Genomic DNA, 24,365 nt, shown 5'->3' with positions numbered 1-24,365 from the left:
ACGTTCGCGCCCACTCACTCTTACACACCCAGAGCATTGTGGGAATTCCTGGTGTAACTTCATGCATTTGAGAAGAACGTCTGTGTTTCATCCATGTGGGTGGGGTCGGTCGCGTGGGTCTTTCTCACCTTGTCTGCACCCTATTCCCTGATGGCGCCCATGAGGCGGGAAAGACCAGGTGACGCCCCCGCCCCCCGCGGTTATGCTGTCATACGGGGTCCCCAGAAGTGGGCGGCTCTCACACCTCGGAGAGTTTAAAGTGGGTAACGAGGCGAGGTAGCAGCTGTAGTGGATGCGTGCCAGTGCCGCGTTGACCATCGCAGTGTCCTCCCCCCCCCTTTAAAATCCCTTTCTCATACTCTGCAAACTCGTTCTGGCACCTCCAGGAGGATGCCTTTAACTGGCTCTTTAAGCAGGGAGACTTGCTCCATCTGAGGGCAAACAGCGAGCGAGGGCGAGGCTTCCGAGTCCCCTGCCTCACTGAGTCCGCAAAAACACGTGCGTGGAGTTGGGGAAGGCTGGGCTGGAAGGCTGGCTTGACGAGGCGGCGGCGGCGGCGGCTCGAGCAGGGAGCAGTCAGCAGTAGCAGCAGCATCATTGCGGCTCCTCCCTTCAGGTAGAGACAGCACAAGGCAACCAGCCGCGGCAGGAGTGAAGGCGAAGCTGCTCCCATTACCCCTTTCTTGACTGTTGTGTTTGGCTCTTCGGCAAGGGAGCTAGAAAACAGGCACGGCTGAGGTGAGTTTCCTGGGGTGCGAGCTGAGCTGGGGAGGTCAGTCTGTCGAGGGGAGGGCTTGTGCTTGAACCCCTTCTGCAACTGACAAGAGAAAAGCTCTCCAAAGTCTGCTAATGCTGAAGAGAGCTCTAAGGCACGATTTAAGGAAGGGGAACAACGCGGGGCTTAAAATGACAGTTGTCGCCACCGATTAGGAAGGTGAAGGTCTTTGTCCTTTTCTTTATTTTGGAGTTTTCATTGCTGGAGTCAAATAACGTTGTCTTTGGGAGGGTGCAGTAAGGTTTGTGCATATGTATCTGTGGGGTAGGCATGTGTGACTTTTCTTCCTCCCCACCTCAGGCCCCCAATTAATCTTATTTGGCCAGTCATTGCCTTGAAGGGTGTAATCAGAAAGTGTATAAGAGACTGCTGTTTGAAAGAACAGAGGAAGCTGCCACTGGCTTACATTTTGGTTGACTACAAAAAGGGACTTGCTCCCTTTCTCCTTCATGCATGACTCCTATGCCTTTTGAAACTTTCAGACCTTGCTGTTTCCAAGGCTATTCCAAGGTGAAAAGAATTACAACCTGTGTGACCGACGAGGGAGATAGAAGAAATAAGGAATACAGTTGATTTTTAATAACTCGAATGAGGGCTTCCTCAAACCTTTAGAGTCTTTACAGCTCACTGAAGAACTCTATCACCCTATTAGTTTGTAACGCAGAATCAAGGGTTCAGTGGACCCACATGCTTACCTGTCCACACTTGGATAAACCAAACAGGACAGGAACCATACTGCAGTTGGGGAGCTCCTTCTGGGACAACCCCAACAGCCAATCTCAGCCAGAGAGAGGGAGGAACTTTCTCCATCAACACTGGTTACAGCCAATGCAGCCTGCAGTGCAGCATTTGGATATACAGCAGGTGGCTACAAACTTCAGGTAGAAGCAGTGAAACTTACTACAGCCCAAGGTTTCAAATTGGAGTTTGGGAAGGAAAACGGTCAGAAAAGTGACCCAAGGTTTCCCTTCCCAAACTTCAATTTGAAACCCACTTTTCTGATGGGACTGGGGTTTCATGCATTTGAACATACAGGAGGAAGGTCAACCTCAGGCTAATTTAACTCCAGTTTCTTGTAACATATGAATGGGGCCTATGAGTGAACTGAGAAAATGTAATTGGGAAAGTGTTAAAACAGTGAATGTGTGCCCTTTAATCCTTATTTGCTGCACACTTGTATGATAGTTCTAATTAAACGAATTGCCTGCACTTGGGCCAATACAACTAGTATGTGGAGAAATCCTTTGCTAGGTTTGCTTAATATAGTAGGGCTACGATCCAGCACAGAGTTAGGTATGCCTAACCCACTGTGGGCATAAGTATACTTAACTTGGATTGTGGCCTGCATATATTTTATGTATGTATGTATGTATGTATGTATTTATTTATTTATTTATTTATTACATTTATATCCCGCTCTTCCTCTGAGGAGCCCAGAGCAGTATACATGGTCATCTTTATCCTCTCAACAACCCTGTGAGGTAGGTTAGGCTGAGAGATACATGACTGGCCCAGAGTCACCCAATGAGTTTCATGGTTGATTGGGGATTCGAACTCAGGTCTTCCTGGTGCTAGCCCAACATTCTAACCACTATGCTGTGCTGACTATATTGGTAAGTACAAAGCAAGCTTACTGTTGTGTGCACACATGTCCTCTGGTAGTTGATAGTGTGAAATACAAATTGCAATAGAAGATTTAATTTATCAGACCAGTGCCAGCTTACTTATATCAGTGTTTAAGTGAGCAGTGAAAGTTTTGTCTAGCTCTTTTGTTTCCTTCAACCACCAGTGTGGCAGGTCCGGTGTGGCAACTCCCCTACAACTCTAATTAGCTGTTCTGTATCAACAGCTGGGAATTTTGGATACTTGATTTTTGCAGCAATAGTGCAGGGTATAGTTCCTTACCATAAAGGCATTTATAATGATAGTGGTGGGTTACAATTTTACCAAGTCCTGTTCCTTTTTTCTCTTAGCAATCTACTTATAATTGCCTACTTTATAAATTATCTGTATAAACAGTCTTCAGCTTTCATTGACAGCCCACATTGCCATGTAACAGTAAATCAAGCCATAGAGTGTGGTCATTGTCATGGGCGGTGGGGAAGGCTGCAGGAGTCCATGTTCACTGCAGATGATTGCTGAGGACTGTTTAGGCCAGTGTTCCCTCTAAGGCGTGTACATGCTCACAAGTTTTGTTTTTTGGTGTCTGCAGTCCCCTCAGTTAATTTTAGACCCCGGCTCAGATTGAAACAGGAAGATCCCATCCTGAATGTACATGCACACACACTGCCTTACTACTGCCACCCAGAACAAAACTCATTCCACACAAAGATGAAAAATTGGAGAGAACACTGGTCTGAGCATATGCATCTTGCACCCAGACAGTCTGCCACTGCCCCAGGGAGTGCGGAGGTGCAGGGCCCAAGACACATCATACTGGCCCCTGGAAATCCCACAGTGCATTATTGGGATCTCCACAGCAAAGTTTTTAAAGATGGTTTTCTGGGTATACAGGGTCTTCTGCTCTCTTACTTGAAGTTTTAGTCCTCTGATGATGATTTTCTTGGGCTTCAGAAATGACACATAAAATAAGGTGTGTGTGGTTAAAAAAAACAACCCTATTTTGTTGCCAAGCAAACATAAGATCAAAAAGAGAGAGTTTAGTGTGTCTCAGCTGTGACTGGATGTGGAAGTCCTGCCCACAATCACGACTAACATTGACCCAAGGCAGGTTTTGCCATTAGATGATCCTGACTGGCTATCCTAGGCTGCAATAACCGATGAAAAGATGGCCTCCATTTTCCAGGATGAGGAACAAGATTGTACTGCTCATGAACAGAGAGAGCCATCGTGGTGTTGTGGTTAGAGTGCTGGACTAGGACCGGGGAGACCCAAGTTCAAATCCCCATTCAGCCATAAAAAAAAACTAGCTGGGTGACTCTGGGCCAGTCACCTCTCTCTCTCTCAGTCTAACCTACTTCACAGGGTTGTTGTGAAAGAAACTTAAGTACACTGCTCTGGGCTCCTTGGAGGAACATCAGGATATAAATGTAATAATAACTAGCCAACCCCGCACAGAGCATCTGTGCGGTGCTTTGGGGCAGCTGTTTCCCCTCCCTCTTCCTCCTACCCTCGCCTCTCCTCTCTTCCCCTTCCACGATCTCCAGCCCTCCTCCCCTCCCGTTCCTCCACACACACAGAGCTGCGGCGGCCGGCCAAGAAGGGCCTGCCCGCTGCCCACCACCGCCTTTCTCTCCCCCCGCCCGCTGCCCTCCCGCTGCCCGCCCGCTGCCGCCTTTCTCTCCCCCTGCCCGCTGCCCGCTGCCTCTCCCCCCGCCTGCTGCCCACCCGCTGCCCGCCTTCTTCCCCCTCCCCTTCTCAGTCCTCACTTCAGAACTCTTGCAGCCTGCACGCATGTCCCACTCACCCCCTCTGGCGCCAGGCCAGGGCCAGTCCTTCCCACTGCCTCCCAGCCCAGGCCCCCCCCCCAATGGGCTGCGCCAACGCCCAGCCAATCAGGTGCCTCTTCTGGCCAAACAGAGCTTAGCCAATCAGGTGCCTCCCTCGCCGCACTCATTGCCTTGCCACATCTCCACGCTGGCTGGCTAATAGAATTAATTATAAAGATAATAATAATGAACAGAACTGTCTCTTCAAGGAAACAAGGTGAGTCAAGTGAACATAGGCAAGAATTTAGTGTGTGTGAACAGTAGCAATGGAACTGAAATATATGGAGAGTTGAGCAAATGGGAGAGAGTGAATTTAAATGCTTCATCAGAAGAATGCATGTATATGAATGGAAACAAGACTGACTCTTGGGGTATATGAGATGATGAAGAGGAGGATGCCAGACCCTATAGTTCCAAAATAAGGTGCAGAGAAATATGCCTATCACTTCAACATTTGGTCAAGGCTGCTATGTATCAAAGCTTGCAGGCCAAAGCATAATTGCATGAAAGTGACTTATTGAACTCTCTGGGTCTTGTGTCTGAGTAAACGTACTTAGAGATGTGTTGCAAAGCTGTATTAGTTACTTCTATTACTCCTTTGATTTGGCCCTGGAGCATTATCTGTAGAGCTATGATGCAGCAGTGTTGCTGAAGCAGGTCTTAGTCTGGTCAGTATGTGGAGAAAAACCACCAGGAACTCAGTGCACGCTGCCTACAATTTATGATCGAAGACAGGCAACATATAAATGTAATAAATACTTGGATTCAGTTGAACCTCTACCTTATTGGACAACAAAAGCAATGTTTTGTTTTTTGTTGCTGAAAGCTAGGGATGTGAACAAAACTGGTTTGGCCTGTTTGGTTCAAATTTGAACCAGGGTGGGTAGGTCCGGTTTTGGTTTTGCTTGAACTCCTCCCCACCCCAACCTCCCGGCTCAGTTTGAATTTGAACCCAACTCGATCCGCTTCTACATAGGGTATAATGGGGAATTGAACTGGCCCATTATTCCCTATGCAGAGCACCTAGGGGCACAAAACCAGGGTGGGTGGTAGGCACCCAGAGGTGCCTATCAACAACTGAATTTCAAAGCAATTGGACACTCCTGTGATTTTAGATGACTTTTTGAAGATTTTTCAATTTTTTGCATTCAGAAAAAGGAAACAGTGTGTGATCTTAATTGCTGTGAACTCTGAGTTCACAGCAATTAAGGAGGTCAGGTCACACAGTGTTTTTTTCTGAAGGGGGGAGGGATTCCTATTCATTGCATTGAAACAGACTGTCTTTTAAAAATATTTTTTTAAAAACCCATGAACATCACTGGCTTGAGATTTCCAGTGGGAGTTGTGGCCACAATTGCCTTGTACCCAAACCCACTTTGGTGCCCAGGCACCCCCCGGTGGGGCAGTTGGGGCATCCTCAAATCCTTATTATTCTCTATGGGGAAGATGCAAGAAATTGAAAAATCTACCCCCAAAAATCATTAAAAATCACAGGAATGTCTGATTGCTATGGAGTTTGGGTGATAGTTGGCACCCATGGGTGCCTCACAACCCAACCCAGTCTTGGAGGCCTGAACCTTTTGAAGCAGTTCAAACTGGTTCAAATAGAGCCAGGCTCTGTTTGGTTCGAACTAGGGCTGACATTGCCAATTCAATGCCCTGTTTGGTTTGAGTTGAAACCTGTTTGCACATCCCTACTGAGATAAGAACTGCCATTTTATCTTCTGGCATTTAATTATTTCAGTGTTCAGCCATCACTATGGTTGCTATTGATGTTGGATACTTCTAAATAAACAGTAGTATATAAAAGTGCAACCATTATTTTGATTAGAGGAGACAATAGATCAAGTTGATAACTATTGGAATGAAGGATATTTTAAAAAGTAATAACATGATTTGGCTAGATCAGAGAAAGTATAAGCAGTATTTGTATTTGTTCTAGATTTGTGGCTCATAGCTATTTAACACATAAGCTTAACTATAAGGAGAGGAGGAATACTTATTTAGGCCTTTAAACATCCTTCAAGTACATAAGGTTTGAAGAATAAATCTTTCACAATTAGAGCTGGGTTGTAGGGAAAGCTATTATATACCTAAACCTAGAGAGAAACAATTCAATGTTGTGAAATGACACTTGCACTGAAGCTTCCTCCCATTAGTATAGAATTTTATTGTTATGATTTACTGAGAGGATAAAACGTTCTAAAAAGCTTCAGTAGAAGTGAAGCACTTGGCATCAACTTGGATTGTAAAAATTGGCATAGATCCTCATTTGTTGTACACCAGAGTATTTAAGGCAATGAAACCATAGTAACTTTTACAACCTTATTTTTAGTCTCTCATCTTTTTTTTTTTAAAGACACATAACTCTTTTGTCCAATTCAGGAGATAACCGATACTGAAAACCTAACCAATGGAATATGTAGCTGAGTATGAAAATGTTAGGATTTTGATATCTTACTCTTTGGTTTTCACAATTTTATTGATTTGTAGCTATCGTTGTGATGTGTGTGTGTGTGTATCAGCGAGGGGCCCATTTTAAAATTTTGTCTCTGGGCCCACTCCAGCCTTGTTACGCCCCTGAATAATGCAATACATGTGTTATACTTAAATACAGTCTCCTGAATTTCCCTGCATTTTATTGTCACTAGCAAAACAAGAAGTTGACACAAAGCATCAAAAATAAGGGAATGGGATGGAAAATGCAATAGAGATAATAACATCAGAAGGGCACAGAAACAGGGGACTATGTAAAAACTGGAACTCAACTATCTGGAATGACTCCTTAATAATCAAACTGAATCCCCCAAACAGTGTTTAGAAAACCATATTTTAGAACTGAAAATGTTCCAATGTTGTGCTTAGTTAGCATGCAACCTGCTTCCACTCCCTCATTTAATCTTTTGTTCTTCACCACAGTATGTTCTATCCAGTATCTTTTATGTTTTGTTGTTTAGAAGTTTGTCCCAGTGGGGATCCTGTGTGTGTGTGTGGGGGGGGCGCGTGGAGTCAAAAAGGAAAAAGGGGAAAAAATGGAGTTTCTGAATAAACTCTTAGTTAAACTCTTAGTTAGATTAGATTACTTTGTGTTTGTGAGGGAAGCAGCTATAAAACACACAGGAACCAAAGCAATACCATGGGAGCACGGCCAGCAGTGTTGTTTTAACCCCTGAGAAATCTAGTTTCATGTAAAGTTAAATGGCCGCAGAAGTAAAAGCTTAACCTGTGCAAAATGCACCTACAGAGTAAGCTGGTTCCAGAAGGAAACATTAGTTGTGTAGTAGAAAAAATATATGTTAATCTCCTTTGTTCAGAATATTTCAAAACAAAAAGAAGTTACTCAGAAGCCAGAGCAACATGCTAGAAACAATAGCATTTTGTTTTGGGTCTATCAATGGGTATCCACCTATTCAGTCCCTGCCACCTGGATAGGAGCATTTCCCACCAAGTTTTTCCTGTTGGATTTTCCTCCCACCCTAAATCCTACTGCTTTTTTGTCTCTGGGTAGGTGGGTCAACTGAGCTGAATGTACTTGGAGCTCTGGCAAAGCTGCCTTATGGACCACACCAGTGTTCCCTCCAGCCACCACACTTCCACCTTTCATACAGCATTAAATATCCAGACATTAGACCCCAACGCTTTCTAATATATAAGTGCACTTTGTGCACATCCCATATAACAAATGGCCACACACAGTGTATCCCACAGACTCGGATTGCTGAGACAACCAACAATGAACATTACAGCTGTCCGATGCAAGATGCACTCAAAGCAGTGAATTCAGCTTAGCAAGTCTGGATCTCATGATCCAGCTTGGGTCTAGAGATGTGAAGACTGGTGGGGGGATTTTCCAAGGGAAAACAAAACTGGGTCCCCCCCCCATTCCCATTCCCCCCCCCCTGCAATGTTTGTCCATGTTTTCCCCAGTCTTTCACATCTTTACTTAGGACACAGAAGTTTCAATTTCAGTTCAAAATGGAAAAGCAGTGAATGTAAATGCAGGCATTTGTCTGGATGAATCCTCGTGCCACCAGATTCCTGCAGTGGCAGCAGGCCTGGCTACCTCTCAGATCTTCTTCCTGGGAATAGAGAGATTATACATGACTATAGTAGTAGCACTTTTTAACTACTACTACAAGATTTGTTTATTTAAACCCATTCCCCAAAGTGGAACAACTTTGGGGCCTGGATCGGAGGTACAGTTTAACTGCAGCTAAAGCCAACAGTGTTTGTAACAGCAATACCCCCAAACACTGCAAGCCTCAGTTAAGTCTAAAAAGTTAACTCCAGTCTGCCTCAATTAACTCCAGTTTGAACCTGAGATTTACCCCATGGTTTGTCACTGATAACTGCGGTTATGCTGCCAAAGCCTTACGCTCGAACCCTTACCTGTTCCTAACTGCAGTTAAGCACTCAGCAGTCCAAACTCAAATTATAAGGCGGCAGCGCTGACCTGCCCCAGGAAATCGCTGCTCCAAGCTTTCAGCACTTCTTGTTGCCAGCTGCTTGGAAAACCAGCCCTGCCCTTCCTGCCAGCCAAGCAGCTATGGAATTGCCAGGCTACAGGGACACCAATACACCCCATCCCAGACCAGCCAGCCTGGGGGCAACAGGCACCCCAAGCGGAAGCACAACAGGGCACCCCATCATGGCTCCAGGAGGGAGAAGCCCAAAGGCAGACCAAAGCAGGGCAGCTGGAACAGCCAAATTCTATTGTTGACAAAGAAAGGGTGGAGAAGCGTGGCCCAGCCCCAGGAAAAAGATTTTGCACCATAAGTCTTACTCATGAGAAGAACCATCAAGGGAAGTTATCAGAATTCTCCTGTGTTCCATCTAGATATTGCCCTGCCATTACAGACCAGGACTGCTCTCTCATGAGTGACAGGCCATGGAGGCATACATGCAGGTTACAGATGCCCAGCCAGGATACGATGTCTCTGAAAGCCCCAGGGAAGGGTACCACAGTACGCTTTCCTGGTCTCAGTGGATGGTGAACAGCAGGATCCCAACCACTCACCTGGCAGCCAGGTCGCCCCACAGCACATATTATTGTTATTATTAATAATAATATTTATATCCCACTCTTCCTCCAAGGAGCCCAGAGCAATGTACTACATACTTGAGTTTCTCTTTCACAACAACCCTGTGAAGTAGGTTAGGCTGAGAGAGAAGTGACTGGCCCAGAGTCACCCAGCTAGTTTTATGGCTGAATGGGGATTTGAACTCGGGTCTCCCCGGTCCTAGTCCAGCAGTCTAACCACTATACCACGCTGGCATATACAAAGGTTTCTCTGCCCACTACACCAGGCTGCTTGTCAGGGCTAGCTTGAAATGCCATCTGCCCTTGCCCGGGGTGCCTCGCTGTGTCTCATCTACATACACCACAACAATGGCCCTGTTCCAGGAATTTTGAATTGCTGGAAGGGCCTGCTCTGCAGCCTATTGCCCACACATGCAATTGGTTTGTGTGTGGGTGCAATTGCCAGGGTCTAAAAGGTAGACCCCCTGAAGGGATTTCAGATCAGCCAAGTACTAATTTTCACCAAGTAAGAGTGGGGAAGGGGAGACCAGCTCCTTCCCCAGGGTGTGTGTGTTTGCTCACTAAATCTTACTCATGAGAAGAACTGTCTGTGGGTCGCAAATGCCAAATTTATACGATGGTATTCTTATTGCTGGCTGAACTGCCAGCCCATGACTCCATAGATTGCAATGTTGTGGCAGTCTAAGGGGAGCGAGGGGCAAGTGCTTTCCTGGTCTTGACAACCACAGTCAAGCTGCTGTCAGACCTAGCACTCTGCAATCCCAACTGCCAATGTGGAGATGTGTGCCCCTACCGTGGCCCCCGACATGTGAAGCAATCCTGGGGCAGCTTGAAACTGGGACTCTCCACTACTAGAAATCTCCATGCCTGCAGGTCTACATATGCCATGATGCTGACCCAGGCCTGGTAATTCTGAATGGCTGGAAGGTCCCACTCCACAGCCCACTGCCTGCTAGGGGTGTGCACAGAAGGAGCTGGTTCAGTTAGCGACTGGACCGGATCAGTTCGGAGTGGCACCACCTTAAACCTGCCCCCCCCCCGGTTTGGTCCAGGGGGTTTGCAAACATGTTTTTAAATACAGAAAATGGAGGCCGCCGCGCCTGCGTGATTGGCCTCTGCATGGCCTGGGTGCAGGCATGATGGCCTTCCAAAGGTACGCTGCATTGGAGGGAGAAGCCCCGAATGGGCTGAAGTGCTGGCCAGTATGGGCATCAAGGGAGGCCGGCGGAGGAAGAGGGAAACTCTGCAGACCCCCCTTCCCCCGCCCGCTGCCTTCAACAACTCCTCCAGAGGGGGTAAGTAAATAATAATATTTATTTTATTTTATTTTTTAAAAAGTATCCACGAACAGTCAGTGTTTGGGGGGTTCACAGGGGATGGTTCAGTTTGACCCCAAATGGTCAAACCAAACTGGTTTGCACATCCCTACTGCCTGCACTGTCCATGCTAAAATCTTCTGGTGGTGCAATTGAGGGGTATGAAAGGCAGACCCCAGAAGGGATTCCAGAGCAGCCTAGTTCTAATTTTGACTAGGTATGGGTGGGGGAGTGAGCCCCAGCCCCTTCCCTGGGGCGTGTTTGGTCCCTACGTTTTGCTCATGAGAAGAACCGTCTGTGGGGAACTAGAACAAACTCCACAAGCAAGTGCTGCTGCTGGAGAGGAAGCTGCCATTCGTGGATTTGGTAGAAATGCCAGGGCAGAATCCCCAAGTTTGCACTCTCGCAAGAATGGCAGATTAAGGGGAAATTGAGGGAGGATGCTCCACGCTGGCAAGCTGCAGATCTGGGCACTCATGCAAGTGCTTTTCCTGTCTCAATGACTGCCACAAAGCTGATGCCAAACCATGCGCCATGCCATCCTACCCACCAATGTAGAGATATGCACCCCTACCCATGGCTCCCAATGTGTGAATCAGCCATACTGGGGTCATTGGTGACCAGGGCTTTCTACTCGCGTGGATAATTGCAACTCCAGATCTACATATGCCGCAATGCTGGTCCTGACCTAGGAGTTTTGAATGTCTTGAAGGTTCCGCTCCACAGCCCACCACCTTCACTATCCATGCAAATGGTTTGTGTTGGGTGCTATTGCCAGGGCCTGAAAGCCAGACCCCCAAAGGGATTCCAGAACAGCCAAGTTCTATTTTTCAACAAATTAGGGTGGAAAACGGGGCCCAGACCCTCCCACTTCTTGGGATGTATGCCGACAGCGGTTGGCTCATGAGCAGGGCAGGTCACCGGCAACAGTCTTCAGTCAGCTGGGATCCTTTTCCAAGGAAACTTCTGTCCGATCCACGGTTGGTGGCCAAGCATGAGAGTGACAGGCCAAGGGGGCCCCCCTCCCCCCAACATCTCATGAGAAGGACCATCAGAGTGCAGAAGAGAAGTGAGTTGGCTTGCCTGGACAAATCTGCCATGATCTAATAAACAAACAAATAAATACATTCAATAAATAATGATGCCAGATAGCAAAAAAACCTCCCCTTCTTAACTTCTCTCATGAGAGCATCAGGCCATTGGTGCTCTGGATAAAGTGATGATGGGTTGCAGCTTGTAGGAGAGGGGAGGCCTGTCCTGGGGAACACATTCCTGCTCTGAGTGACAATGGGCAAGCTGTTGTAATCCTGTGCCCCCTGCCCGCCTGCATGCCCGTGTGTGCAGGTGTCCCCTTTCCAGTGCTACGGAGTGGCAGCCCCACTCCCCGGTAGTGTCTGGAGAGTGGGTGTGCTCCTCTCTCCATCCGGAGAGTGGCTGTGCTCCCATCCCCATGCCCACGGATCTACATACGGCTGGTGGGTGGGCCATTAAGTGGGAGCTCTGGATGGTGGACAGGTGCGTGCCCATGCTCAACCCTAAAGCATGCACCAGAACAAGAGGGAAGGAGCTGTCTAGATGTTCTCTTGGAGCTTCCAGGCACACACAGGCTGAGTGTCTGGAGGTGGTGGACAATGAAAGGGTGGGGAAGTGAGAACCAGTCACTTCCCCTGGATGGGGGGCATGGCCCCCAATCATTCATTAATAAGGCCAGGTCTACTTGGAGACAGGAAAAGTATGATTATGAGTGTGGCATTGCCCATACAGACTGCACCTGCTCACGAGAGAGGCAGTCCATGGGTACTTTAAGTTGAGCTGTGTTGGGATTCGGTGGGTGAGGGTACCTTGATGTTTTCCTGTTGATGGTGGCTGAGATGCAAGGGAAGCCAGCCCCCTGCCCAGGCACCCGTGCCTGTGCACAGGTGCACCATCTCCAGTAATCCCTGCAATCAACTAAGCTGCACCAGGCTCAAAGAAGCTGAGGGAAGTGCACTCTCACTAGATTCCCCACACCCAGTCATCTACATGTTGTGCACAAAGGGATCAGACCCAGGAACTTTGAAACTCTAGAGCAGGGATTCTCAAACTTGGGTCCTCAGGTGTTATTGGACTTCAACTCCCATAATCCCCAGCCTCAGTGGCCTTTGGTTGGGGATTATGGGAGTTGAAGTCCAATAACACCTGAGGACCCAAGTTTGAGAATCACTGCTCTAGAGGATGTGCTGTCCCATGTGACCTTCCCACAGCCATGTGTGTGGCCCAGCTATTGATGGTGGGATGTGGGGATGTCCTCCAGGGTAAGCGCAATGTAGAAGAAGGATGAGGGGAGAGGCAAGGTGTTGTTTTTTTCTTGTTTAAAAACAGAAAAGGATAGTTGGGGACCCCATTAGAGCAAGGGCCCCTTGGATTCTCTGAAGGTTAAGTGGGCAGCTCAACTTGTGAGCTTGCAGTCCAGATAATGCCTTAGTGGGCACAGGTATATTACCAGTAGACTGGCTCTCTCATGAGAGTGTGAGCCTACTGGACGCTAAGCCGCTTGCAGCTGCTCTTGAATGGCGCTGGCTGGAGTGCTCTGGCGGGGTTTCCCCTCATGACATCTTCCCTGCTCTTGATGGGGCAGAATTACCCCCCCCCAGTATCCTTTGCCCTGCTCTGTCTGCGTATCCCATCCTGTCAAATGTGTGTGCTCCTCTCCCATCCTGCAGAAAAAGTGGGATTTGTCCCCCTCCCTCCAGGATGGGAGTTTGAATGGTGTGTAGTAGGGCTATGTAGGGTGGTGATGCCATGGCTATCAGAAGCGGCACTGACATTGCAGGGCATTTAAAGGGTTTTTGCTGCACTTCCCCTGCCGAGGGTGGGTTAGGCACTCCAAAAATGCCTGATCTCGCAAGGCACACCCCCTGGAGATCATGTCCAATCACAGTGACGCTTTGCTCACAGTCTGGCAATGGAGCTGCATGGGATCAGGCTGAGTGTCAGGGAGGGGCTCCCCTCTCTCTCCACTCCAGTTAGGCTAATGGTAGTTGGTTGAACATCTGCAGCACGAATTGGAGTTACAGATTTTAACTCTAGTTAGTGCTAAATACAGTTGAACTGTATTTGTGAACCGGCCCTTAGCTTAAACCAGGGTACCAAGGGCTTGAAAGGCATGTAGGTGCATGTTGTCTATTCAGAAGATGAGCAGAATAAAAGTCCATAATCCAGGGGCGTAGCTAGGAGAGAGGAGGGGTCAGTGTTCACCCTCTTTCTGGTGGCCCCTTGGAATGAGGAGATAAGGAAATAGGGGGCCATCAGGAGCTGGGGCCCCAGGCTCCAGGTCCTTTTAACCTATCCACTCAATTGTAGCTACACCCCTGCCATAATTCAGGTTCCTGGCTTTGATTGCATTTCAGGGTATATGAATAAGGAAAGGCCTACTGTGGCCTCACATGCTTTCTGTACATTAACATTTCTTTTGTCTGGCAGTAAATGGTGCTAATTCATGCTTCTTCCTCAAGGATGCACTTAAACAGGAAAATTGTTTTCAGGTGGACTTTCCACTGGTCTAGCTTCTGTATGACAAGTCATCTGATCAGTTTCAATATTTTATTTCTTTCTATCTGGCATCAAATGTCTCCCCTGTCTTGCGGTGCTGTCAATGGCGAGCCATAGACTGCCAGCATAGACAAAAGGAAGGATGTGAGGAAGCAGGCTGTCTAACAAGTCTGACAGCAGAAGTTGTGAGTGGAAAGACAAATTGCTTAGCTAATATGGGCTCATTTGAGGGTACATTTATCACCTGCCATTTTATACTTGAGGACTGAGAGAATATAAATTCTTGCCTTGCTGGTAACTTCTTACTGTATATATGTATATATAGAAGGGGCTTAATCCTTTCCTAATCATCATTCGTCTGATTTTTGCTAAAAAGCAATTTAAATGACATATCTTCTGAATATGCAAGTGCATAATATGAAGACATGAACACAATATTTTTATGAACTCTTGAAATCTTGCACTTGCCACCAGTGTAAATTGAGACTGACTTCCCTGTTCATCCATAAAATTAACCAAAAAGTAATAATTAATTTGACATTGTGTTTTTAATTATGTGTGCAGAATGCATCTGATGCTTTTGAAAAACCAGGTCTATAGTGAATTAAGCAGGGCACAGAAATAGAACAAAAGATCAGATGAAGTGCGTGCAGCATTTTGTTATTTGGTGTCAACCTAATTTAAAAGATTTCAATGAGGCAAGGTTATGTTTACACTAGATCTGTGGCAATCATAACAAATTGTTATACTCCATGGACCTTTTATTGATGCCAGACCAAATACTGCAGATATATAGTTGTAAGATGTGCGAGGTCACCAAGTTCTTCCAACAACCAGAAACTGAAAGTTTCTAATAAGGCTGTAAAAACTGGAGCTTACTTTCTTTTTCTTTTGAGTATTTTTGAACTGCCTGTTCTCTCCAGCAAGCTCAGCAATGGAAGAAAGCTTCATCTGATGTCCATTCCCTTGGAGCACACAGATTCAGATCAGTTACTTCACAGAATAATTTATCTCTGAAAACGGACATCAAACTTAACCTTTTCCTAGAGTTCAGCTCATAGCTAAAGCTAAAGTCTCTATCTGCACAGAGACTTGACAATTAAAGCTTTGAATGCTTCTTAGCATGGTCAACTGGAAAAAGGAGAAAACTAATGTAACAAACACTTCTATAAACCTCCCTTTTTACTAGGCTACAGCAAGGAATAGTTGCAATATTGGCCCTACTGTTCCTCTAGCTCTGGGATCAGCAACAATTCTGAAGTAGTGTGCAAGGGACTGCAGATGCAACTCAAGTAGAGTTGTGCATCTATGTGAATTTGGCATCCCTGCCAGGGGCAGATTAAGCCTTTTGCTGCCCGCACCGCTGCAGCAAGGAAGGTAGTAGGGGTGGCAAGGAGGAAAGAAGTCCCTCCCCCATTTTTCTTTAAATGCTGCCACAGCGTCGGGGCTGTCCACTCATTTGAGGAGGAGGAGGAGAGCGGGAAGGAGCTCTCTCTCATTATTTGTCCACACACAACAGCACACAGCAGATGGATGCTGCTTTAAGGTAAATGGAGGACTTCCTCTCACCAACATACAAGCCTCGCCGCTGCCTGCCACCCGATTCTGCTGCTACATGGCATGTTTTATTGTAAAAGGACCGGGTGGGGGGACTTTCCCTTTGTCCTCCATCCCGCTGGCACTGCCGCCCCCCGAGTTCCATCCATTCCACTACTGCGGTGGCATTTAAAGAAAAGTGTGTGTGTGTGTGTGTGTGTGTGGCTTCCTCCTCATCACCCCTACTATCCTCCTTGCTGTGGGGGTGGCAAAACAAGACTTGATCTCTCACCGCCTCCATGCAGTGGCCGCAGTTTTAAAAGTTAAAGACAAGTTTGTTTTTAAAGATTAAAAACATTCCCTTGCCCTAAGATCTGTGCTGCTCCTCCTGAATTTGTCGCCGTAGGCAATTGCATCGATTGCCTCTGCGGTTATAGGTTATCTGCCTATGATCCCCGCCTTGCTAGCTCCATTCCCTGCATTAGCCAGGCCATGACACTGTCCCACCCCCATATCATTGGTCATGCCTCCAGCCACTGGACTCTCCACCAAAGCCTTATGCTGATAGCTGCTATTCTTCTTCCCAGCAGTGTTCAATTCTGTTCTCCAGCCAGCATTAAGCACTGCTGACTGATCTGTGCCTCTTATCTTTCAACAAACCTTTGTGCTTTGTCTCCTCCATTTTGGGAGCAAAGTACAGAAGTTAATTGCTGGAGGGGAAAGAGAGGGAAACCAGTCACTACAATGCCTGTTGCCTGTCTTTGGCTGGTGTGCCACTGCTTGCAATAGCAGACAGTGGGTGTTGGGAATTCTTTCTGGTAAGAGAAACCCCTTTTCATTATAGCAGAGTGCACAGAGGCACAACACAGTGGAATTCGGTGGTTATTATTATTATTTCAATTTCTATACCACCCTTCCAAAAATGGCTCAGGTTAGGCATGCATGTATGCTGAGAGTAAAATAACTTGGAGCCAGTTCATAGTTTCAAATCAATATAAAGAGTATTTATTAGAGAACTCTATTCTAGATAGGAAAGTGAGGAGATAGGATCTCTAGTCTATCTATCTAGCTGGATGCAGATGGATTCTGCATCTCTGCACACATGGTGCAGGGAGAGAGGAGCTTGCATGTTGCAAGAGAGAAGGAAGGGAAGAGGAAGTGGCAGGCAAGCAGGCAGGAAATCCCTGAGATTAGCAATCTACATATCAAAGGGATAGTGTCAGAGTAGTAGAGAAGGGATGACCAATGTCTTGACCCTCTAGCCCTCTGACTCACTAGTCTGTCCTCCTATGTCATTGAGACAAGAGACAGCGCATAGTCCTTCACTTCCAACAGTGGGCATCCAGGATGGCAGTGGTAGTCTCTCTGGTTATGCCAGCTGGCTCATTCCCATATACACATGCTCATTTCCCCCCCAGTGTCCACTAGCAGTGTGAATGTTTCTCAAAATCTTTTCATGTGCTACATTTGGATCCCATACCATAGGTAGCTGACCCTATTCTAGCTCATAGCCAGTGGCTTTATTATTCCAGTTCTCTGGCATATGGACAGAGTTAGGGTAAGCAGTGAGAAGTAGCCATGTTTTGAATTAGAATAAGCCCAAATTGTAAGGATACAGAAAAATGATTAAATGTTTTGTGACAAGAGCACAAAACATATGCATTCTAATGGGTCAGAGCCAGACAAATGGCAGCCTGTGTTTGGCCCTATCCAGTGGCCCCGCCAGTGACACCCTGTGCACATGACATCATGTGCACAGGGGTTTGGCTCATGCTCCGGAGAGTCCTGAGCAAGCTCTCCCCATCTCATTTCAGGTAGTGCTTGCTGCTTGATAGCATTTTTCCCCCTTCCGCTCCTTCCAAGTGCTGCCTGGAAATTATAGTGAGAGGACTGTGGCGGGCCTTCAGGCCACACCCCCTTCGCACGTGACATCATGTACAATGGGGGCTCGAGCGGCCCTTTTCATTGGCAGCCTGGGTTCTTTGAACCAGCTGGCTCAATGATGGCTCCGCCCCTGCTGTCTAACCTAATCTAATGTATTTCACTCTAATTTCTTGTTTGCCAGAGCCACAATTAAATTGTCGCTTCTGCCAATTCTTCAGTTTTGAAGATTTGAAGGGCAAACCTCTGGACCAATGAGAAGGCAGTAATTTCCCACTCATGATAGAGATGGGTAACAGTAGACTATGGTGTCATAACAACTACAATCACACTGAGCTTGACCTTGATTCAATGAGAAGCATCACTATCAGAAGATAGATTCAAGGTTTTAGGCATAGATTTCCTTAAGAATTTCAGCCAGAGACAAGATCTTACCCAAGAACAAGTCTTTATTTCAAGACTTACCAGAATTCAAAGTTGAAAGCCACAAGAAAAGTTTCTTAACCTGTATGGTGGACCAGCAAAGATCTGTGAAGGACCTGTTGCTATCAAATAAAAGTATTTTTATAATTTTAATGGTAGTTGTGTACTGCTTTCTGATTAGATCTTTACAATGTGCTCACTGGCAATGCTTGTGTGCAGGGAGCATTCTTCCATGGTATGAATCCCTTAACTTATACAGGTTCCTCATACAGGCCAATCGGATTCCTCTAAGATTCCCATGAGGAGGACATGAAGGCAGTCGCGCTCTAACTGTTGCCTCCCAGCAATCAATATATAGTGGCATTTTCTCTAACCTCCATATTCCTTATAGTCTATGAATTTGTCTAATCCCCTTTTGTGCCTTTTCTTCCCCTAGCATTGACACCCTGTACTGTATCTAATACTTAGTAAATACAGTTGAACAATGCAAGAAACGGAGAAGATCTAAAACAGAGTAATCATGGATGACAGATTTGTTTTGGAAAAAATAGAACAGGAATAAATTCAAAGACCAATGCAGTTTCTACATTGATGAAATCCTTAGCTTCTATTCTAGAGTCTATAAAAATGCTGTCTGACAACTGTTGTGAATATTCAGCAATCTGGTATATCTTGGGCTGCATCCGCCCAGAGGCTTATGTTTTCTGTAGCTTTGAAGAATTTGGAACTTCCCATACAAATTAACATATATTCAGCTCAACTGCTGCTCTGATTTAGATGAGGGTGCAGTTGGGATGGCTTAGTTTTATTTTGTTTGTTGGGATTGCTTTCCTGAGAGGAGTTTGTTGGGATTGTTTCCTGAGAGGAGTTTCTAGTGAATTCTGTGAATGATTAATTGGAAGATGACTCTCTTTAATTCAGGCTAAAAATGGAAGCCATGAGCCAGTGAAATCTTAATAGGCTGAGGGTATGCATGCATCAATTTAGTAGGATGAAGTACTGAACATTCTTAAAGGTTCAGCAGCTAGTTCTTACATTTAAAAAGAATCTTGCTATTGATTTCTTAGCCAGTTTCCATCCTGTCTTCAATAACTGATTAAATATTTATTATTTCTCTGTGCAAACCTTCCCATTTTTGGAAGGGCGGTATATAAATTGAATGAATGAATGAATGAATTAATTAATAATAATAAATTGGTGATCTGTTGCTGTCCCAGTTTGATATCATATTCCAGGACCTCTTAGTCTAGCTTTTCACACAGTTATGAGCAACTACACTTGTTGGTTTGGTTGAGGTTCTACTGTCCAGAGGAAAACCATATATCCTTTTAATCCTAATTGGATCTTTGTTTTACATGATATAAACCACCTAAACAATAACTTCACACAAGGGTTAATTAAGTTTATGGCAAAGAGAGGAAAAGCAATCAAGGCAAATCAGTATGAAGAGAGAAGAATAAAAGAGGAGCAAGTGAGAAGTAAGCAATCCAGAACTAACTAATATAGATGGGCTTTAGTAGACCATGATGTATTAACATCCTGAAATGTCAGAACAGAACATCCTGAAAAGTCTACTACTTTGACAGAAGTTTGTGAACTTAAGTACATAGTATATGGCAGCTTCTTGAGTCAGACCATTGGTCAATACTGAGCTAGATAGACCAATGGTCTGACTCAGTATATGGCAGCTTCCTATGTTCCTATGTACTTAAGTTCACAAACTTCTGTCAAAGTAGTAGACTTTTCAGGATGTTCTGTTCTGACATTTCAGGATGTCAATACATCATGGTCTAATATTACTCTTTTAAAGAGCAAAAGTAATGAGATCTCCAATATTGAAGGGTTAATCTCTTTGCTATCAAGAAAACTGCAGTAGCTGAGCATAGCAGTAACATCGGGTGATGCCAAGACATGCACAATGACTGCTTGTGGTGTCCCAAATCCCTGTCACCTACTATCCAGTTAAGGTCACAGAGTAGGCACGTAGGCCAGTGTTATCAGAACCAGCTGATGTCTGTGGTCCAGTATCATGTCTGCAGTGAAGTTGTAGTTATACTTCAGAATTGGTGCCTCATCTGAGTCTAATTTCATTTTATCCCTTCTACATCAAAATAGCTGGATGAGATATTCTAACCAAAGTCTGAATATGGTAAAAAGAGAAAGTGCTTCTGAGCTACTACAGTCCTCCTGACAAAATTTTGATCCTGAATAATGCATGCATGCATTCATTCATCCATCATGTCAAAGTCCACCAGAACTTGGGAGAAGCTCTTAAAATTATAGTCTTTAACAAGCTAAGAAATTATACAGATTTGATTTGCCTATTCAAAGGAATTTGCCTCCATAACACCATTTAGTCTCGGAAACTTATATTTGTAGTATTCCATAGACATCTCTGTATGTCCAAAGGAATCCAAGCCTAGTTTTTGTTGTGCCCTTGAGTTGGTGTGACTCGTGGTGACCACAAAGCCATGTGGTTTTCTTTGGTAGAATACAGGAGGGATTTACTGTTGCCATTTCCCACACAGTGTGAGATGATGCCTTTCGGCACTTTCCTATATCACTGCTGCCTGATATGGGTAACATACCACTGGGGATTCAAACCAGCAGCCTCTTGCTTGTTAGGCACCGCTGCACCATTAGGTGGACTTTTAAGTCAACTTAAGTAAGTATTAAACAATTGTTAATTAAGTATTGAACAAATAAACTTAGAAGCATTAAGATGCAGAACCAATGCCAGATAGCCATCTAAGGAAGTTGATGGGTCTCCAGCTTAGCCCACTCAGGCACAAAGTCAATTCTCTAAATTTAGCATCATCTACAATGCTTCTGACAAGAGCAAGAATTATGGTACAACGTGATTTAGAGAGCATGAGGCTCCCAAATCAAGTTGTAACTTGAGAAATTTAAATCTTGTTTCAAAATTAAATCTTCCAGGTCTTTTTCTCTCTCCCCCGAATCTATGATGTAAGCACATCAAAAAAGATCCATGATTCCATCATCTGTAAGGTGGTGTCATGACTGCAGGCCTTGATAAGGATTTTCAGGACTACTGAGTGACTGCATTCATTTTGTTTGCCATCTCTCCAGAAGCTTCCTTAAGTCCTGACAGGATTCCGCTCTTTCCTGCCTCTGTTTTGATGAACATTTGAGGCAGTTGGTTGATACAAAATATAGCTCAAGGGAAACCATTGCTTACTTACAGCCAGGGGCGTAGCAAGGTTGGAGTGGGCCCAGAGACAAGATTTTTAAATGCCCCCCCCCGAAGCTCAGCTCATGAAGTAAGGCTGGGGGAGTCAGTCATGTGATTTGCCTCTGTGGGCCCCCAGACAACTGCCTCCCCTTGCCCTATTATAGTTAGGCCCCTGCTTACAGCTTCTAAGAGGGTATGATGTAGTTCACTCTGAATAAAGGTTTTCTGGCAAGGGTGCTCTCTAAAGTGGAAAGGTTGAACTTTTTTGACCATACAATTTCTCACTTACTCACCCCATCTACTCTCTGTTATCTATCAATACCTATCTGCAATGTATCTGCATTTTATTTTGGGGTGAAAAAAGTCATTGGTCAGTTGATAAGCTGTAAGTAATAACAGGGAGTTGGTTTAAGAAACTAGAAGATGAGAGTTTTAATCCCCATCCCTATTTGCTAGATATGCTGTATTTCCAACTTTGCAGTGAAAAACAAAAACACATTAGATTAGTAAAAACAGAACATAGTTCACTGGGAATTTCTGCTACAGAATATTGTTAATGGAACTGCTCCGGGATGATTGGCATACACTCCTAAATGCGTTTAGGCTTTTTGCGGGGAATTAGCAAGCTGGAGTGGAGCAGTTTCACATCAGAATAATTTTGTGCAAAGTTGTGGACCTGGGGAACTAACAGAGGTTGAAATTCAAAATAAAGTAAGGTTTTATTTAAGGGTTTAGGGGTACAATGGGATAATAAAGTTGCTTAAAGCAACATTATTACTAAAAATAGGTTGGAGATTAACCAAATATTTGCAAAGAGCCACTTTAGCTTAGTGTCTGAATTAAATGACTTCCAAGTTGGCTAGAGAAAAGAAGGCTGTAGAGAAACAGGTTTTTGGATTTAAGAAAAAGCAGGGATAGGAAAAGCCCAGAAGGGTATAGTGGTTATCATACACCCTCATCATTCTATTAGCGTTGAGTGGACCCACATGGTTCAGGCACAACCAAAGGACCTCTTTCCTCAGGGATGGAACAAGGCAGTTTCAGAGAACCGAAAGCAGCTCAGGGGCTAGGCAGCAGGGGTAAATCCCAATGGTGTCTGTTTTAGTGCAGCCAGCTTCATGTAGCAGTAAGGTGAGCTGGGTAGATTAGGCCAGCAAGGAAGGCTGATCTGGAGGCTGGAGCGTGAATGGTGCAAAGAGCAAGACACGGCCTGTTGTTATGGCTGATGTAAAGTCTATCACCCAGACAGTGGGTGACTCCACAGTATAGGGACCAAATGAAACACACTGGTTCAAGAAACCAGGACCAGTTATAACCTAAAATGGGCCCTGAGGAGAAATACCAACCGCTCCTCCTTTGTTTGTTGTGCTCGAGTAAAACACAGTGGCATGAATGGTCAAGAACAACCTATGTAAAATAGACTGAAAGGAAGTGCAAGGACTGTATCTGTTAGGTTGGAAGAACCCAGTAAAACTATTGGTAATTTTAATAAGTGTACCTCTTGAGTTCCTATTGCCCACTTAGCTCTTTGGTGATGGGGAAGGGAGTTGTGTTCACAGTGCCTTATCTGGCTTTCCTGTTGAGATGATTAGCAGTAGCTTGTAGGGATGTGCGAAACGTTTTGGGTACAGAATGATCTGTACCCGAAACAGACAATTTCAGGTGATTCGGATCCAAACCGAATCACCCTTCTAGCCCTCTGAAAATTTTCGGAGCCAAAATGAATCACCCCCGTTTCGGCCCAAAATATCTGTTGTTTCGGCCCTCCATTTTGTGGCCAATAAATGCCTTCTTCTTCCCCCTCCATTTTGAGCAATGATGTCTATTTGAATTTCCTGCCTTTTTGTCTCCCATTGACTTCAATGCAAAAAGGCCTGATGTGACCTCTACTTGAATTTCGGGTCCCGGGGCAAAATAGTGGGGTGTTAGTGCCTAATGGGTGGAGGCTACCACCCCAATTGCAGAGCGATTGGGCAGAGGGCTGATTTTTGGTCAATATTTGAAGTTTTTGTGTCTTTGTGGCAGATTTGGGGCATAACGTGGGATCAGGGGCAGAAGAGTGGGGTGGGGTGGTAGCGCCTAATGGTTGGAGTTTACCATCCCAATTGCAGAGGGATTGGGCAAAGGGCTGATTTTTGGTGAATTGTTGAAATTTACGTGTCTTTAAGGTTTTTCCTCATAAGGTGTAATGGATGTTTCAGCAGCCCCATAAGTGCACTTGGGGGGTGCTGGGGTGGCCCAGAGCGAGTGGTGGTGTATTGCACATAGGGTGCCAACCACCCCCCATGCGTTGCTAACCCATGGGGTACAGGGTTCTGTTGTTTCTGAGGTTTTCTGAGTGTGGATTCTATGATAGCAAATGAGATTTTCAATGAGACACCATGAATCTACTCTCATTTGCTATCATAGAATCTACACTCGGAACACCTCAGAAACAACAGAACCCTGTACCCCATGGGTTAGGAACCCATGAGGGTGGTTGGCACCCTATGTGCACTACACCACCACTCGCTCTGGGCCACCCCAGCACCCCGCAAGTGCACTTATGGGGCTGCTGAAAGCTCTATTATACCTTATGAGGAAAAACCTTAAGGACGCGTAAACTTCAACAATTCACCAAAAATCAGCCCTCTGCCCAAATCCTTTGAAAAAATTCAGGTAGCTTCCTTGCCCCTACCTTGCACTACCACCCAACCCCACACTGCTCTAGGCCACCCCTTTCCGCCTGATGTGAAGCCATACACCCTCCATTATACCTAATGGGGGAAAACCTTAAAGATGCGCAAACCAACAATTCACCAAAAATCAGCCCTTTGGCCAATCCCTCTGCAATTGGGGTGGTAGCTTCCACCCATTAGGAACTACCACCCCACCCCACTCTTTTGGCCCCAGGACCAGTTCTTTTAATCCGAATCGATTCAGATTTGGATTTGGATTAATTCGGATCCGAATTGTATCAGGGGTGATTCGGAAGGGCCAGATTCGGATCCAAAATGAATCGGGCGTGTTTCGATTCGGATCTGAATTGAAACACCAAAAATCTGAATTGCACACCCCTATTAGCTTGTTTGAGGCAACTGCAGAGGAGGGGGAAGTAAAGGGGTTAATCTTGGACAGAGAGACCTGAGTTAACTCGAAAGCTAATTCAGGTCTACTTAGATGTTCCCTAGTCTCCGTTCAGATTGCTTGGTAGCTGGTGAAACTGGGGGCAGTCGTCTCA

At 45.5% G+C, this 24,365-nt stretch overlaps 1 long non-coding RNA gene across 1 annotated transcript in view; it reads left to right on the top strand.

Annotated features, from left to right (window-relative positions):
* Window positions 1-319: 319 nt before the first annotated feature.
* The window catches only part of LOC128352446 (uncharacterized), a 214,705-nt gene continuing 190,659 nt past the window's right edge, over window positions 320-24,365 (top strand). The window contains exon 1 of the long non-coding RNA XR_008320420.1: window positions 320-738. This is a non-coding gene — a long non-coding RNA (uncharacterized LOC128352446). The remainder of the gene's footprint in view (window positions 739-24,365) is intronic.

The sequence above is a fragment of the Hemicordylus capensis genome, chromosome 3 (assembly GCF_027244095.1).
Source record: "Hemicordylus capensis ecotype Gifberg chromosome 3, rHemCap1.1.pri, whole genome shotgun sequence".
Taxonomy (NCBI): domain Eukaryota; kingdom Metazoa; phylum Chordata; class Lepidosauria; order Squamata; family Cordylidae; genus Hemicordylus; species Hemicordylus capensis.
Note: the sequence above shows the minus strand (reverse complement) of the source record. Positions and strands in the feature narration are given on the sequence as shown.